The sequence below is a fragment of the Euprymna scolopes genome, chromosome 13 (genome assembly GCF_053919585.1).
Source record: "Euprymna scolopes isolate OS-2025 chromosome 13, ASM5391958v1, whole genome shotgun sequence".
NCBI lineage: Eukaryota > Metazoa > Mollusca > Cephalopoda > Sepiida > Sepiolidae > Euprymna > Euprymna scolopes.
Genome location: NC_136494.1, coordinates 79,744,579 through 79,762,476, shown reverse-complemented (window position 1 = coordinate 79,762,476; position 17,898 = coordinate 79,744,579).

The window sequence follows — 17,898 nt, the reverse complement described above, 5'->3', positions numbered from 1 at the left end:
TATTTATGTTTTTTATTTACACAGTGACCACCACTTATGAAGGCCCGGAAGCCACTCAGGGATAAGGGTTATTGCAAGTACATTACGTTAGTGTGGAGATTTGATGAAGTGCTTACTTAAGGGGGCGGTTCATTAGGAATTTCTTAACGTTGGACTTGAACACATCCAAGTTGTAGTCCGGTGGGAAGCAGGCAGACGGAACAGAGTTCCACAGGCGTGTAGTTCTAAGAAAGAAGCTTTGTTCATGGAATCCGCGTTTTGATTTAGGACCAAATAAAGCTGACAGTGGATTCAGCTAGACGGGTGTTTTTCGTGAAAGTATTATATCGAAGTATTACATCTGTCTATAAAGAAAACGTCCACTGCCAGTTTGTATCTGATCAAATTTTTAACGAGCTCATTTCTGTCATGCAGATATTAAGATGAATAGATTATTTTTAATTTAAATCCATTAATCTCCTACGATTCGGTTTGAACTTCTATCTGTATTAATATGGCAAACTTTACTATAAAATAGTATAACCTTTGTTAGTAAAATTTGTATTACGCTTATAATACACATTATTATGCCAGATCAAGCATACGATTTCATGTGTCTCGATACATCTTCTATCATTATATGTGATCGGTTTTCTATAATAGGAACCTATTTTGGCCAGGCACACACACACACACACGTTCAGCTTTATATTATAGATATATGCATATATGTGTATATATATGTATGTATATGTATCTATATGTATAAAAATAGGCATATATATATGTATATGGAATGTATATAAATATGCCTGTGTATATATATATGTATATATATGTATATGTATATATATGCATATATAAAGATATGCATATAAATATGTATATGCATGTAAATATGTATATGTATGCATATGTATATATATATATATGTAAATATATATGTATCTGAATGTATATGTATATATATGTATACGTATTTATGTGTATATATGTGTACATATATGTGTATATATGTATATATATGTATTATATATATATATATTTATGTATGTATATGTGTATATATATGCATATGTACATCTGTGATATATATGTATATATGTATATACATATATACATAAATATATTTTATATATGTATACATATGTTTATATACATATATATATATATACATATATTAATATGTGTATATGTATACATATATATATATATATATATCTATATACATATATATAGTGATACATATATAAATACATATATATACGTTTATATGCATACATATACTTACATAGATATATAGATATAAGTATATATATCTACACATAGATACACTCGCACACACACACACACATATATATATATATATATGTATAATATCGGAAAAACAATCGCAGTTTGCTTTATTCAGAGAGGATAAAATCACATATATATACATATATATACACACATCTATATATATATATATATATATATATATATATATATATATATATATAGAGAGAGAGAGAGAGAGAGAGAGAGACTTAGTGATAATAGATGTGAATAATAAATATCATTAGTATAAGCTGTATAAAGAAAAATGGAGGTTAACTAATTTAGTTAAACTATTGACCAATTACATATGAATAACAGAAGGAAACGCCATATAAAATGTAGGAGATATTATTAGTAGAACATTTACTACCTGTGATTTTATAACTTTATATCAAACTTGCTTTCTATATCTCAGTTTTTAACGAATCAAACCAATCAAACTTGTGCTGAGGAGTTGAACCAAAAGGTACAAAATAGCAATTTGGTGGGGTTTTATTATTTCATATTTTTGGTATCGCATAGTTTTTAATTCATTTTGAATTATAATACCAAGCTGACAAACATTTCAATGTTCTTACACGTCTTCTTATTTATAAAAATTGTTATCCCTTTAATATACACGTTTACATATGGATACATTAAAATTAGTAGGAATTTATAATGGAAATGCAGTAGCAAATACAACGTTAGACCCACGAGGTTCTATGTACAATATAACTGTAACAATAATTCACGGGAGACATATATTTACATTTGTATGGTATAATTACGAGGGCGTTCGGTGTTAAGAGCACAAATTTAACACTAATTTAAGTCGTTTTCACTTTCTTAACCACAATTCGTGGCTCTTAGTTCTAATAGCTTTCATCGCGTTCGGAATTTATTACCAATGGATCAATGATTGCTACATAACACATTCCCACCATTTTAATAGACGAACACGACGTAAGATTGTTTAAGGAATATATGGTATAGTTTATCAGATGTGTTGCACAAGCTAAACGCGATACATTATAATTGCAAATATAAAAGTCATTAGTTATGCAGGATAAGATGCGCTTTCGTCGCAATCGTCTGGGCGGTTTACGGAAGGCGCAGGAATGTATCGAAACGCCTAGCGCCTTAAGCCCAATAAAAAAGCCATAAAGTTAATATCGTTTCATTATACAAAAGAAATCTAAATATTGATTTTTATGAAAACAACGAAACGATAGGGAAATCAGAAACAGAAAAGCAAATAAAAATCAAATGTTAATGGCAAAGGGTTCTTTATTAATAAGGAACACCATATGTACTCATGGAATTAACCATACAATCAATGTTTTAATTACTTTCATTTTCATTTTCTAAAAGGTTTTCAATAAATGTCTAATAATTCTCTTCTATATAATTAAATTATTTCAGAAATTACCATCGGGATCAAAATACCAAAGATTTCCAACACCATATTCCAAATACAAATTTTATAATCACTACCTTATGTAACTGTAGAACGTCATTTTAGACATATTTGGTCGTTATAATAAAATCGTAAGAGCAACATCATCAAAATCGCAACATCTTTTGACGTGTTTCTATGTTTCTCTCTAAATCTAAAGTCCTTTTAGCGTCCCCATTTATCACTTGGACTATATACACACCTTATCACTATTTTCCCTGGCAGCCTTAGTAACTGGTCCATACACTTCTATACGTACCATTATCTTTCCAGTTACCGATTAGAAAATAATAATTTCTCTTTGTGAAATATCCGGCTTTTATCATTGGCTCACAACTTACAGAGTCTGTATTCGCGTATACACATCTTAATCAAAAAACAAACGCGCCAAACCTTCAGAAACATGGCGTCTCTCTATACGTGAAACATTCGTGTTACAAATATTTAACCAAATCTAACAAGTATATTACCGCTCATATTCTTAAATTTACGTTATAATACACTAACCATTACCTACACAGACAGTTTCATTACAAAATAACAATTTAATAAACATTCATGCTACAAACATAATTAACATTTACAGTTTGCATTGATTTTTGTTAAATACTAATTTTCCTTTTTATCAAATAAGTTTTTGACAATCTGGCCAACCACTGCTTGTCATTAATAATAACGATATATCTAAGAGATCATCATTCTAACTCCTCAGGTTCACAAGAATTGGAAGAAGACATTAGGGGCATTGACAGGTATCTTTTTAAAAATGTGAGTTCTTTTTAACATGTTGGGAAACTTCTCACACTTCAACGTATCCTGTTTAATAGCAAAGCCAGTATTTTCCAAGAATATAGTATTTTTACCAATCGGGGTTGATGCATTTATGCAACGTGTTCTGACGTACTCGTAGTATTTGTTTCGTTCTTGATGTAAATCCCTCGACTGAAGTAAGAAAAAGAAAAATAGCATCTCGTAACCGTAAGATATCGATAGATGTAGCAAAGCTCTATACTCTACTCCTTCGAACTCGTAGACTTTGGAATTTCTAGATTGTTTACTACTCCCGTGACTGAGTAACGTGTTTCCGTCTAATAGTAATTCGAACAGACATCTCGCCTATTGACATACTTCCACTATATACTCCGTTTCAAACAATCAGAATTTCAAGGTCACATACGCGTTGTCTGGGAGTGAATAAGGTATACAAAATATGTCTCTGTTTAGAACAAAAAAAAACTAATGTGTGTAACATTTTATTTATTTATTTGCGGAGTATTATCCTTATCTTTCTAATGATGAGGATAATAGATTCGCAAATAAATAAATAAATAATGCATACAAAATACAATAAATACACACAATATACTCATCTCACAAAAGTGTCCTAGTAATTAAAATAAACTAATGTGTTATTTGGTATTAAAAAAGTATTATATTGTATTACTAGTTACACTTGTAAGAAAAAGTTCTTAATAGTTTAAATGTTTATTGGGCGTTTATTCTCGTAATACGTTTAATTCTCATTAAGGTTTTCTTTTAAAATACTTGTAAATATTTGAAAATTACTTTTAACAGTGTTAATATAAACAACATCATCTATTCATGGATGACGAAGAAGTATAAAAACATCGCATAAAATCGATGCGTATTTATTGAACATTTTAATATCAATAGAAACAGTATTGAGATGAAAATAGAAATAGTATGGCATAATTTGATTATTAGAGGAAATAAAAAGATACTAGCAATATGTACTATTGTGGAATGTACATTAATAATCTGCAGCATCAAGTACATATAAAAACACGTGAGGCGCATGTGTGGGTTCCACATATAAGCCAGCACAAATATTATGATGTTGTTTAACAAGTCGGATTACTCTAACTATATAACAGTACACTGGATGTAGGTTTGACATCAACTGTTGTAAAATCTCCCAGGATTTATTTCATGACTGCGTGTTTTCCTACATTAAAAAAAAAAATAAATAAATAAAAATGAACATTGAACAAGCCGCTCTGAAACCGTCCACATTCTAATGGAAGTATAAATAAGATGTTATTTTCTATATTTGTGCATTTTTTTCTGTGTTTAAAATGTCTTTCGTTTTTGCTTGTAGCGCTTGCGGCAAAAAAATGAGGGAACCTATTTTTATCCAAGTATTTTGATGTTTAACCAAATTTATATGTACATTAAAAGACGCTCTATAACGTGGGCAAAATATTACTTACCAGTTGTACGGTTTCATGTAGTGTAATGAAAGAACAGAGAAAAATACTCTTTCTCTATTACCTATATATTTATCTATTTTTATGGCCCCTCTCTCTTTCTCTCTTTATATATATATATATATATATATATATATATATATATATATATATATGTATATATATGTATATATATGTATATATATGTATATGTATATGTATATATGTATGTATATGTATATATGTATATGTATATATATATATGTATATATATGTATATATATGCATATGTATATATATATATATAAGTGAATGTTTCTGTGTATCTGTGTATGTGGGTCTGTCAGTGTCTGTATAATTTCCTACGCAATAACTCTGTGAATTTTAATTCTATATACAGGGTACCGAGATTTGGGAAAATAGAGGCGATCGGTTATCGGCCAGAAATTTGGCGATAAAGGGGTCAAAGTTCAATGAGTTGTCCTTTAAGAAATCTACCAAACTCTTCCGACATATCTGGGTCTAAACACTTGAAATTTTAGATATATGTTTCTCCGACCTGGATCTAAGTTAATAACTTGATTTGAGCATGAAACAATAAATCTTAGGGGGTCATAATAGGGGTCAACTTTTTAAAAATTGACCTTTTTTTTGCTCAACATGCACCTCCAAATAGCCGGGCAAGGCCGGGCACCCATGCTAGTATATCTATAATCGTGAACCTGTCTGTGTATCTGTCTGTCTGTGTGGCTGTGTATATACATTTCCCAAGCAATAACTCTGTCAATTTTCCGTCTACAGACTCGAAATTTGATATACAGGGTTCTGAATTTGGGAAAATCTTTGAGATCGGTTTTCGGCCAGAAAATTTGCTGTTAAAAGGTCAAAATTCAACGATTCGACCTTTGAGCACTCTACAAAACTCCTCCGACAATTTTGAGTCTAAACACTTGAAATTTTAGATATAGGTTCCTTCGACATGGATCTACATTAATAACTTGATTTGAGCCTAAAACAATAAATTTTATAGGGTCATAATAGGGGTTAAATTTTTTAAAAAAATGACCGCTTTAAAAAAAAAAAATTACTCAACATACACCTCCAAATACCCGGGCAACGCCGAACAACCGTGCTAGTATATATATATATATATATATATATATATATATATATATATATATATATATATATATATATATATATATATATATATTTATTTACCAGTGGTGAAAAAAACAGTCATAAATTTCATATATAAATTTCATGTATATAACTCGTGTACAAAAGCGCCATGATTTACTGTCGACTATAGTCTATTTGTGCTCATATCTTTCATGTTATCTTCTTTAGTTATTTGTATATGTATAAACGTCTATTTTGTGTACGCGTGTGTGTATGCTCACATATAATAATAATAATAATAAAAGGACAGGCACATTTATATGGGGTGTATATTGGACATTTTGGAACAGGTCTTTTCATCTGGTTTATCTTGCGTTGAGAGTTCCTTGGACACACTGTAATATGAAGATTCTTACAACAGAAGTTTTGTTTGTATTAAAATACTTACTTTTTCATGGTTACCATTGAAAAAAGGCACGCTATTTCTTCATTTCTACATCATAATTATCGGCCCCACTCTATGTATTGATCCTTCACGTTTCGTTGATCGTCTCCTTCGACCTTCGCCTGCAAACTTTCTAGCTTGATCTCTGCCAACTAGCTATCACATCAGCAAAACCTCAACCCCGTATCACATGGTGAAGTTTCAGCTCAGCAAACATCTATTTAATTTTACCCAAATTCCACAACTACTTCGCGAATTCCTCCATCAATTTTGTTTGCCTTATTTCTGAGTAAAAATAAACTGAGTTAATTAAGAACTTAAAGCTGTAAATCTACATATTTAAAAATCTTATATTTTTCTACTACTACTACTACTACTACTACTTATAATAATAATAATAATAATAATAATAATAATAATCGACCAAGTTTATGGCGTTATCCTGTCATACTAATATAATACTACAATAGAACTGAAAGCAATAGCGGTATTACTTTTAGTTAAGAGGAAATATTCTAACCAGCATCTCATGTAAATGGCTAATATTTTGGTTTAAGTTGTTTCTTCATCTTCAGTGCAGATACACACATTAATACGTTCATGTAATATTTTTTCTAAGTTTTCCCAGATAATTGAATTGGATAAATTCTTATTGCAGTCCTTGGGAAAACGTGAGATCAGTCGGAATCTAATGAACTTGTATTTTATATAGTCTAACATGCATTTGATTACATCTGAATATGTGTATATATCGCATAATTTTGCGTGTTTATTATAGTGACTGTTAGTATGTAGTTGGGAACATTTTTAAAGTTAACACTGTTTTTGGTGTTTCTGTGAAGAATAAAATATTAAAGAATTAGCCGAATTATGTACGGTGTTATTCCATATATATATATATAATTATATATATATAATTATATATATATATATATATATATATAATTATATATATAATTATATATATATATATAATTATATATATATAATTTTATATAATATATATATATATATATATATATATATATATACTGTGCCAATCGCTTTATTGCAGATTAGTAAATATCAATATTTCACTAATTATACGTCACAACAAAATGAAAATTACATCATCAAACGACTCCTTTAAGGTTAGTTATTTCCAGAGATTGTATTCAAATCCATGCGATATTCACGATTTTATGACATTTTATTCTTTATCGAAGAGTGTCCACTCTTCATCACTTTATTGCAGGTATATTAATATGTTGTTTTAGGGCAAAAAATACAACGTCTTATTTACTTTCTATTATATTTCTCTATCAGAAAATAATAAACAAAAGCATATCATAGATATGGAGCTCATATAAATTAATTATTTATCGACATATCCACCATTTTCTAATAACTTAAAACAACCTTTTGTTCTCGCAGGAAGTCACTTCTTTGATCCTAAAAAGAATTATGGCTCTAGTGACGCCAACTATGTTCCTCCACAAGGCATCCTTTAGAGAAATTTGCTCTCCTCACTTATAAACTCTTCTTTTTAATATTAACCAGAGATATTCAATGGGGGTAAGATCATGAGAACATTGTGGTCAGGTTATAAGAGTTTCCCAAACGAATTCCATAGATTCAAGGAAGGATGCAGTCGGCACAAGCAGAATGGGATGCTACATTGTTATGTATAAAAATCATATGAAAGCCACATGAAAATGGTAGTTTATCCAGCGATGTCGACAAATAATTATCCAAAAAGGCCGTGTACGCATTCCTGGTAAGTTTTATACACTCTAGAGCTCAGGACGGTTTAACCAAAATGATTCCCGACAAAAACATAATGCCTCCACCTCCTTGTTGGCGATTAACTCTGTAACAGTTCAGAATTCCGTTCGGGTTTCAAACTATTGTCCATGTATGCAGTCTGTAAAGTGTCGCATGGGCCTCATCCTTAAATAGGACCTGTTGGAAATACATTTTTATTTCTGTGCCCACGCCATTCGTGTTTCCCTATGTTGGTTGCTTGATGAAAGCATTGGAAGTGGTATGATTTTCCTTGCAATTTCATTCAAAACATTGTATCAGGCATGCCTGGATCTTGGAGCGATTCCCGCTTTTGCAAAAACGAACGCATTGGTGCTATTTTTTTCGGTTGACTTTCCTACGAATTTATCGAATATCACGATCTAAAAGGTTTCTCCTGATTATCATATTTTTCTGGGTTTGGTGTTCGGGTTGTTCAAGAATGCAGCTAAGATTGTGGGATCCCATTACAACTCCGGGATTAAATTTCTTATACGAGTCCAGAAACTATCCTTTGTTTTTCGATAACCTGTATTTTCCTAATTTTGTGGCATTGCAAGAGATTTACATTGAAACGATGGACAGTAAAATTTATTTTATAATAAATAAAATTCCATAACTTCCTGAATACAGCATGCATTTGAATAAAATTTTGGAAAATTATAATACTTAAGGCAACCCTTTGATGGTACAATTTTATTTTTTGTGACGTATATTTAGGGAAATAGAGATTTTTTTCTCATCGGCAATAAGGTAATTGACAGAGTTAATTATATATATATATATATATATATATATATATATATATATATATATATATATATATATATATATATATATATATATATATATATATATATATACTCATGAACAAAAAAAATGGGCCAGGAAAGAAATTTACAATTTATTGCACAAAAAGCTGCATTACACAAAATGCAATTAAATCATAAACAAAAATGAGTAAAAAATATAAAGAGCAAGATATTTACTTTAATAAAAACTTAGTATGGAATGGAATTGCCCTTAGATCTTTTTAAAAGATTAATTCTTTTTATCATGCTCTCAACCAACTTGGAGCACTGTGAAGAGGAGATGTTATTGCATTCTCTTTGTACTGCTTCCCATAATTTTTCTTTGTTGGAAAAAGTTTTTCTAACTAATGCACGGGATATTATAGCCCAAATATTTTCTATTGGGTTTAAATCTGGGCTTTGGCCAGGCCAAAACATCACATCAATTGAATTATCAGTAAGCCACTTCTTTGTGACTTTTGCTGTGTGTGCAGGGGCATTATGATGTTGAAAAATAATGTCATTGTTCATTTCTAACTTCTGGATGCTTGGTAATAGACCTCTTTCTAATATTTGAATGTATTCTTTGGCATTAATTGACGCATCACATCTGATAATTTCCCCAACTCCTGTAGCAGAAAAGGTTCCCCATACCATTATTCCTCCGTTTCCATGTTTTACTGTGGTTTTTATGCAATTCGGTGAAAATCTTTCTCCGGATCTTCGGGTGCAACGTTCAGGGGAATCACTGGCAAGGCAAAATCTTGATTCGTTCGACCAGAAAACATTTCTAAACCAAACTGCATCTTTCGTACCATAAAATGATGCAAATGTCTTTCTGTCGCTGATGCTCTTCTTAGTTAACAAAGGTTTTTTTTGCACATCTTTTTGATGAAAATCCCATTTCCTTCATCCTTCTGGATATTGTCACTCTAGAAAGAGAATTTCCTTTTGCTGTTTCGAATTGTTTGCTATGGTCAACATAAGTTTTTTTTGCGATCCTTCAAAACGGTCATTTTAAGCCTGTGATCGTCCTTTATTGTGGATGCTCTGGGGCGACCAGGACCAACTTTCCTGCTCACTGTGCCTTCAATTTCGAACCTTTGCCCAATTCTCTTCACAGCTGAAAGAGATGTTGCCACCTTTTCTTCTTTCAAAATGTCGAAAATCTGCTTATAAGTCAAATTTGCCTGTCGTAATCCTGCAATTCGGTTATTAATTTTTTCGTCAAGATGTCGTCTTACTTTTCTTGGACTCATCTTTAATACTAATAATCTGAAAAATAATAAATAACAGCTAATTATTAGCAAACAAGCGATAAAATTTTAAAAATTGTTTTCTTTCAAATTTCAATCATGCCCCATTTTTTTTGTTCCCATTTTAATCATGGCCCATTTTTTTTGTTCAGGAGTGTATATGTATATATATATATATATATATATATATATATATATATATATATATATATATATATATATATATATATATATATATATATATATATATATACATACATAAAGTGGTTGAGGTAACTCCAATGCTTATACAATGTTGCGCAATAAAAGAAAGAACTGAATTATAGTATAAATAAACAGTTATTTTTAATATATATATAATATATATATATATATATATATATATATATATATATATATAAAGAAGAGGGCGTATATCGACCCATCATTTAGCCCCTGTTAATCTCATATAATAAGATAATCACAAAATTAGAATCAAAATGAGAAAATAAGCGAACTGTTTATATATATATATATATACATATATATATATATATATATATATACATATATATATATAAATTTACTATTCACTACCTACAGCAATTCCTTTAGCGTTTTAGTAAATATCTTTCTGTTTCGTACTGGTGTACAAAATAGCTTTGTCGCAAAATCCCATTGAATTCATTATTTTAGACACGAAGCATATTTTCCACCAAGTTAACTATTTTGGAAGAATATATATTGATGAAGCAATTGTGTTACTCCTGACAAACGTATACATGTATGGAGATATTGGTCTTCATCTGTAAAGTTTTGTTAACTAGTATTTTACAAACACAAGCCAAAATTTTCATCTTCACCTACATCGAAGAAATAACACGTTCTGAACTAACACCCGCTCATATTCTTCTGAAAGCTGATTAATCTTTCTTGTTGCTTAAATTCCGCAAGTAATATCGATAATATGTATTTTGATGCGTCATATAATGACTTATCCGATCCGTTTTGCATTGGGAAGCCACACTTATTTTGAGGTGATAACACCGGCGCTTCATAGTTTCATATTCTGATGTTTTCCTTATAACTCTTCTGTATACCCATATCATTTCTAATTAAATTTTCAGAAGTATTAACCGTATTGTTTTATATGATGTTATTCTGATCGTTTCATTCAATAAAGCATGCATTCCCATACAATGTTTGTATTGTTGATATATGTATATATATATATATATATATATATATATATATATATATATATACGCATATATATATATATATATATATATAATTTGTCTACTCTTCGTTAACAATGATGTGTACCTCGTATTCATAGTTCAACGCCGTGCTTTTTTGTGTGAAATGAGATTTATAACGTACGTTATGCCCATGAACTAGTTTGTTTACCCGTTATTTTTTAATATTATTGAGCAAATGTGAATAATGTTAGATGAGGAATTGCTGTCAATTGATTTTAAAATTAACTCCAACATAAACAATTTTGCTGGTCAAGTACAGAATAAATATTATGAGTCACAGCAGACAAATTCCATAATAATATATAAAAAGTAATCACTTATAATGAAATGAGAAAATATATATGAAGACAACCGGTGAGCACGTCGATCAAAACGTAGTAATATGCAAATATCGTAATCTTACATATAGAATTTAAGAGTAACGCCTATTATTTCTAAAGAGAGATCGCGAACTTCCGAGATATAATGCGACTTGCTATATTGACAGACTATGGATACCCATAGGAGGTGCCTACACTTGAGATCTTTTGTGGCATGAAATGCGAAATAGCCAACCGGACCTCTTCTGAGTCGACATTGTTAAATACCAGGAACAAGTGACGTGTACGTAGAGGATGACTAGAAACAGATGAGCGGAGTGCACATACAGCGCTAGAATTCCAAAATGGTCACACATCTTCTACTAACCAATCTCAACGTCGCTTATCTTCGGTTATCTAACGAGAACCAGTGTGTCAACGCGGTTATGTCGTAAATGCCATTACGTAGCGATTGCGAAATTACAGTTTTTCTTTTTTTTTCATCCTACTTATCTATAGAGTTCATCCGTTATTTTCTCTTTTTAACTAGGTTACATCTGTTTCAAACAGAAATGGGTTTACTTCCACGTAAATTATATCCCAAAAGGTATCATTTTTTCATATTAGCTAGGAGAATACAATAGTCAGGTTTGCAATCAATAGATCAAGAACAATAGAGAGTTAATGGAACTAGACAGCTTATTACCATTCGCATTAACTGTCTATTTTCCTTTCTAATGTAGCGACAGGGTGTTGCTCTGCCCAATCGTAAAATACACGTAAATATGATATTTTAATTTATTCAGAGATCATATACATTATTAGAGAATCGATTTTCGTTGGATTGATATATCAACTCGAAATAAATACCGGTTGATAAAATAGGGGCAGAGAAAGACGGTCAGACATAAATGTCATTAATGTTATTTTTATTAAAAATAGATTTACGTAATAAGCGTTTTAAGTTAAAATCTGTTTTACATTATTAAAATATTAAATAATGATTATGTTAGTGAACTATATAAATTAGAAAAAAATGAGATACATTCATAAAAGTTAATAAAAATATTTCTTAAAAGCAGTTTACAGATATTTCTTATTGTCATATTTAAAATTTATAATGGAAAAACTTTTTCCATCAGAATACACGAAACCGCCCCCCTCCGGCACTTCTGTTATTTAGTGATTATTACATGGATGATTATGTCATATTGGCCATTTCATTTTATTTGATATTTGTTATAATTGTTTGTTTATTTTTTTTACTAAAATATAGGTAAGGTAACAAGGGTTTTTTTTATGGCTATCTAATTTACTTGATTATAACAGAAATACAATTATTGTAAATATATTGACAAATAACACTGCTTTGGTTTTCCAATCGTTAAACGACAAAAAAGCTTACCTTATTCTCTTAAAAATATGGCTTTCACATCGTAAACTGCTCCAACATTTTCCGAATATTAAAAATAAATAAACAAATCCATGGTAATAGCTGAACATAGTGAGTTGTATAAGTTTAAAAGAAAAGAAAAAAGAATGTAATAAAAAAAAAAAAAACAGCCACTTAAGATCGACCCCAAAATCCAACTATAAATGATAATTACAGCTCCAACTAAAGGGGCATAATCTGTAAACATTGTAAATAAACTTACTATACGCCTATTCTTGAAACGTGGAATTTCAATTCACCCATGAGCAAGAAACACAATTACTAAAATGCTCCCGGAAACTACATTCTACATTCTTTCGATTTGAATCCCTTTGCCATGATTCTAGCCATAAAGCCCATAAAAATGGCTTCAAAATGCAATCATTTGAGCCAACTAGCGTTATTTAGCGACCGCCCGTCTGAAGAGAGATACAGTTTTAAAGAGTGAAGACGACAGACATACATATTGAGTTTTATAAATTGGATTATAATTTTAACTTTTTATTTTATAGTAAACTTAAAAAGAAACATTGTTTATTTCCCTAAAGATATCTCTCCTAACCATGATACTCAAATTATATGATTAATGGTGCAAATAGAATGAATAACATCTCCCGCTGAAAAATCAGACATATATGTGTTCTGGAAATCGATAAATCAATAAATGACTATTTTCGAGAATTTAAAAACGCAGTAAACCCCGTTCAGTACCTTAAAAATATCTAGCGACACCGGTCGAGTGCCAGTCTCGCCATCGAGGCATGCAATATGTTTCATCATAACCATCATTTTTTTTTCAGATTTTCCCATTGTATTATAATAAGTCCTGATAAATATGCATGTGTTATTAATCGCCTTGATTCAGTGTGATAATCAATTAAATACCCAGTATTTACTTTAAAAACATTATTAACTGGGGAAGAGGATACACATTGTTCGCTCATAATCGTCCCAGAGAATACTTAAGAATACATTATATTTAACGGGTTACTGGAACTCCCTAGCTTAATATATACATGCATACATACACACGTATATATATATATATATATATATATATATATATATATATATATATATATATATATATATATGTATGCATATATGTATGTATATATATGTATGTATATATATGTATATATATTTATATATATGTATGTATATATATGTACACATATATGTATATATGTACATATATATTTATGTATATATATGTACATATATATATATTCATATATATACGAGCAAACAGTTAATAAAACATGTTAAAACACTTTGAAACAGAGTTAAAAACATATTTAATCTGAAAAGGATACACTTGATAAGTGGATAGTCCTTAATCCGCGGAGTTTCTAAGAAATACTTTCCTTCTCATCAGAGGGTAGGTAGTAGCAAAATGCAGAATCAGATTTTGCATGCAAAAGTATTTGATGAAACAACAAGTAAGTCAAAGATCTTACTTGATATTTTATATATATATATATATATACATACATACATACATATATATATATATAAACTATTACTCATGTATGGATCTATGTTTCCCATTAATTGCTCCCCTTTTCTGATGACTCTCCCTCTCTCTCCAGGCCTCAAAACATGTATTGGTGAAATAAATCCATATATCTTTGTAATGAAATACCCGTATTTATTAGAAAAAATAGCATTCTCTCGCATGCAGCAATATTAAATTCATCCTTAATGGACGAAGTATAGTCCAACAAAACAGAAGTAAAACGGGGACTTACAATTATCCCATAATTTTTTCACATAATCCCAAATTAACTTAATAGCAACAATATCAATACATCATTCTATAAAAAATGCTTACTATCCGGATAATTTTATCGCAGATGTTACACCTATGAAGATTACAATGAAGATATATATTAATGCCAAATATATTTTGTTTGTTCACGATATCTATATTAAAAACGAACGGGAAGGATAAATACATCTATGGCTATTAGACCCTTAATACATGTTTTTGCTAATGTATCAAGAGAACTGTAATCTAAATTCATTTGTTTCTTATGTTTTATAATTAATCACACAAACTATTTGCATTACTATGACAACATATGTAAGCTAATGTGTTATACAATGAGCATACAACTTTTAACCATTATTTCCGTACAACAATAGTTAAATAACATTTTGGTAACATCTAAGTAATTTTTACGTGGGAAATCAATATTTTATTAATTCATGAACTATTTGCAACAGTAGTCTAACGGAAATTACATCCAATATTGCTAACAAATAAAAAAATATATTACAAAAATGTAATTTAAAAAATGGAAAGCATTTAAAAGTTTCGTAATTTTTAAAAACTGCTTAGTAAAAATATTATTAGCAACATGTGTGTAAAAGAATATTAGGCTTTTTAACTTATATTAGTGTAATCAAAATATCTAATTATAGAAAAAGAATTAATATTAAACCACCTGACAAAATTATGAAATATATGAAGATGAAAATAGCGAATTCAACGTAGACAACCTTCTTAGTGACACACAATATGGTTTCCGCTCTACAAGATCTACCGCAGATGTGCTGACGGTTATATCTCACAGGATTCGTGAATCTCTTAACAAAGGCTTCCTTTCTATGGCAATTGCTCTTGACATATCAAAGGCCTTCGACAAGGTCTGGCATAAGGGTCTACTTTACAAGATTTCCAGCTACGGTATAACTGGAAATGTTTTCTCAGTCATTAACTCATTTCTCTCCGATATGCTCATAAGAGTAGTGGTCGATGGAGAAACATCAGAGGCCTGCAGCATTAATGCTGGAGTCCTTCAGGGGTCAATCCTGGGCCCAACTCTCTTCCTGATCTACATCAATGACCTCCCTAAACACATACTTAAATCATTCGTTGACATCTATGCTGATGACACGACCATCTACGGCAACACATCAAAGGCTGTTAATGACAAAGTTCTCTCTGATTCTCTCTCCTCTGATCTCGAGCGCGTGGTTCAGTGGGGGGAGACGTGGCTGGTTACCTTTAATGCATCTAAGACCAAACTCCTATCCTTAGATCATCAACGCTCTGATCCCCATCTGGCATCAATTAGGATGGATGGCTCTCGTCTGGGAGAGGCCCCGTGATTTGACAAGCTTCTGGGCTTGAGCTTTACTCCTGATCTGAAATGGAAGACGTACATCAAGTCTGTTGCCAAGGTCGCTGGAAAGATGGTGAGATCCTTCTACCGCTCTAGAAGATATCTCACTACTGATGCAATTCTCTATCTATATAAAACGAAGTACATCCAAGGATGGAATACTGCTGCCATATCTGGGCAGGAGCTGCTAAAAACAGCCTATCCTGCCTTGATAGAGTACAAAACAGACTTCGTGGCTTAGTGGGGGATGCCCTTTTCTCTACCCTGCAACCTCTCTCCCACAGAAGAGATGTTGCGAGCCTATCCTTGTTTTATCGTTATTTCCATGGAAGCTGCTCGTCTGAACTCCAATCTTTGGTCCTCCCTCGCCAATCTTTCACAAAAAACACCCGTCTAGCTGAATCCACTGTGACAAATTTCCCCCACTCTTTATCTGCGCCTAAATCAAAACGCGGATTCCATGAACAAAGCATTTTTCTTAGAACTGCACGCCTATGAAACTCTACCTGCTTCCCACCTGACTACAACTTGGATGTGTTCAAGTCCAACGTTAACAAATTCCTAATGAACCGCCCCCTTAAGTAAACACTTCATCAAATCTCCACACTTACGTAATGTACTTGCAATAACCCTTATCCCTGAGTGGCTTCCGGGCCTTGATAATTGGTGACCACTGTGTAAAAAAAAATAGATTAACTGATAACGAAAGAGGTCTTAACAATAACATAATACAATTTACATGGCAATTATTTTCTGAACCAGTTTTATGGAAATCTCACATCATGTCGGTGTGAAAATGTTGTTTGTTGAATGAGCTTTTGAAGCAAATGTGATTTATTGTATGCCTATTGTTATTGTTAACCATATCACCATCAGTACTGCTTTTAGTTTTTTAAGCTTATCAAATAATCACAATAGTTTTGTAGCGATATTTCCACTGATGCTGATCTAAACTGAATGCTACATTCTTTAATCAACTGAAACTAGGCCACCTTACGTCATGTTAATGCTCGCCCTCGACCAGCACTGCTAACTAGAGATCTCTTAACAGAATTTGGTTGAGAAATTTTAGCTCAATCTTGCATAATTTCCTGACACAGCTCTCTAGGATTATCACCCATTTCAACGATTTATAAATACAATTCAGATGGTCTTAGATAAACATAAAAATTGGAGAGTAAACCTGAGACTTGGTTATATTTCACATCATAATGTAAAAATTTTAAAGGCGAAACAATTATAAGCCTATTGACAGATTAGATAAAGTTATTGAGAACAGACGTCGGGAATCTTAGGAATAAAGGTATAAAAGAACGCTGAAATATTCTTTGTCATTTTTCGAAAGGAAATTTTAAATCAGCCAAACGTTTTGCACATTAAAGCTAAATGTATTTTGTTCAACGTATTTATTTCCTTATTCAGATTTCAACTCTCTTTACCACGCCCAATCTGCGAATA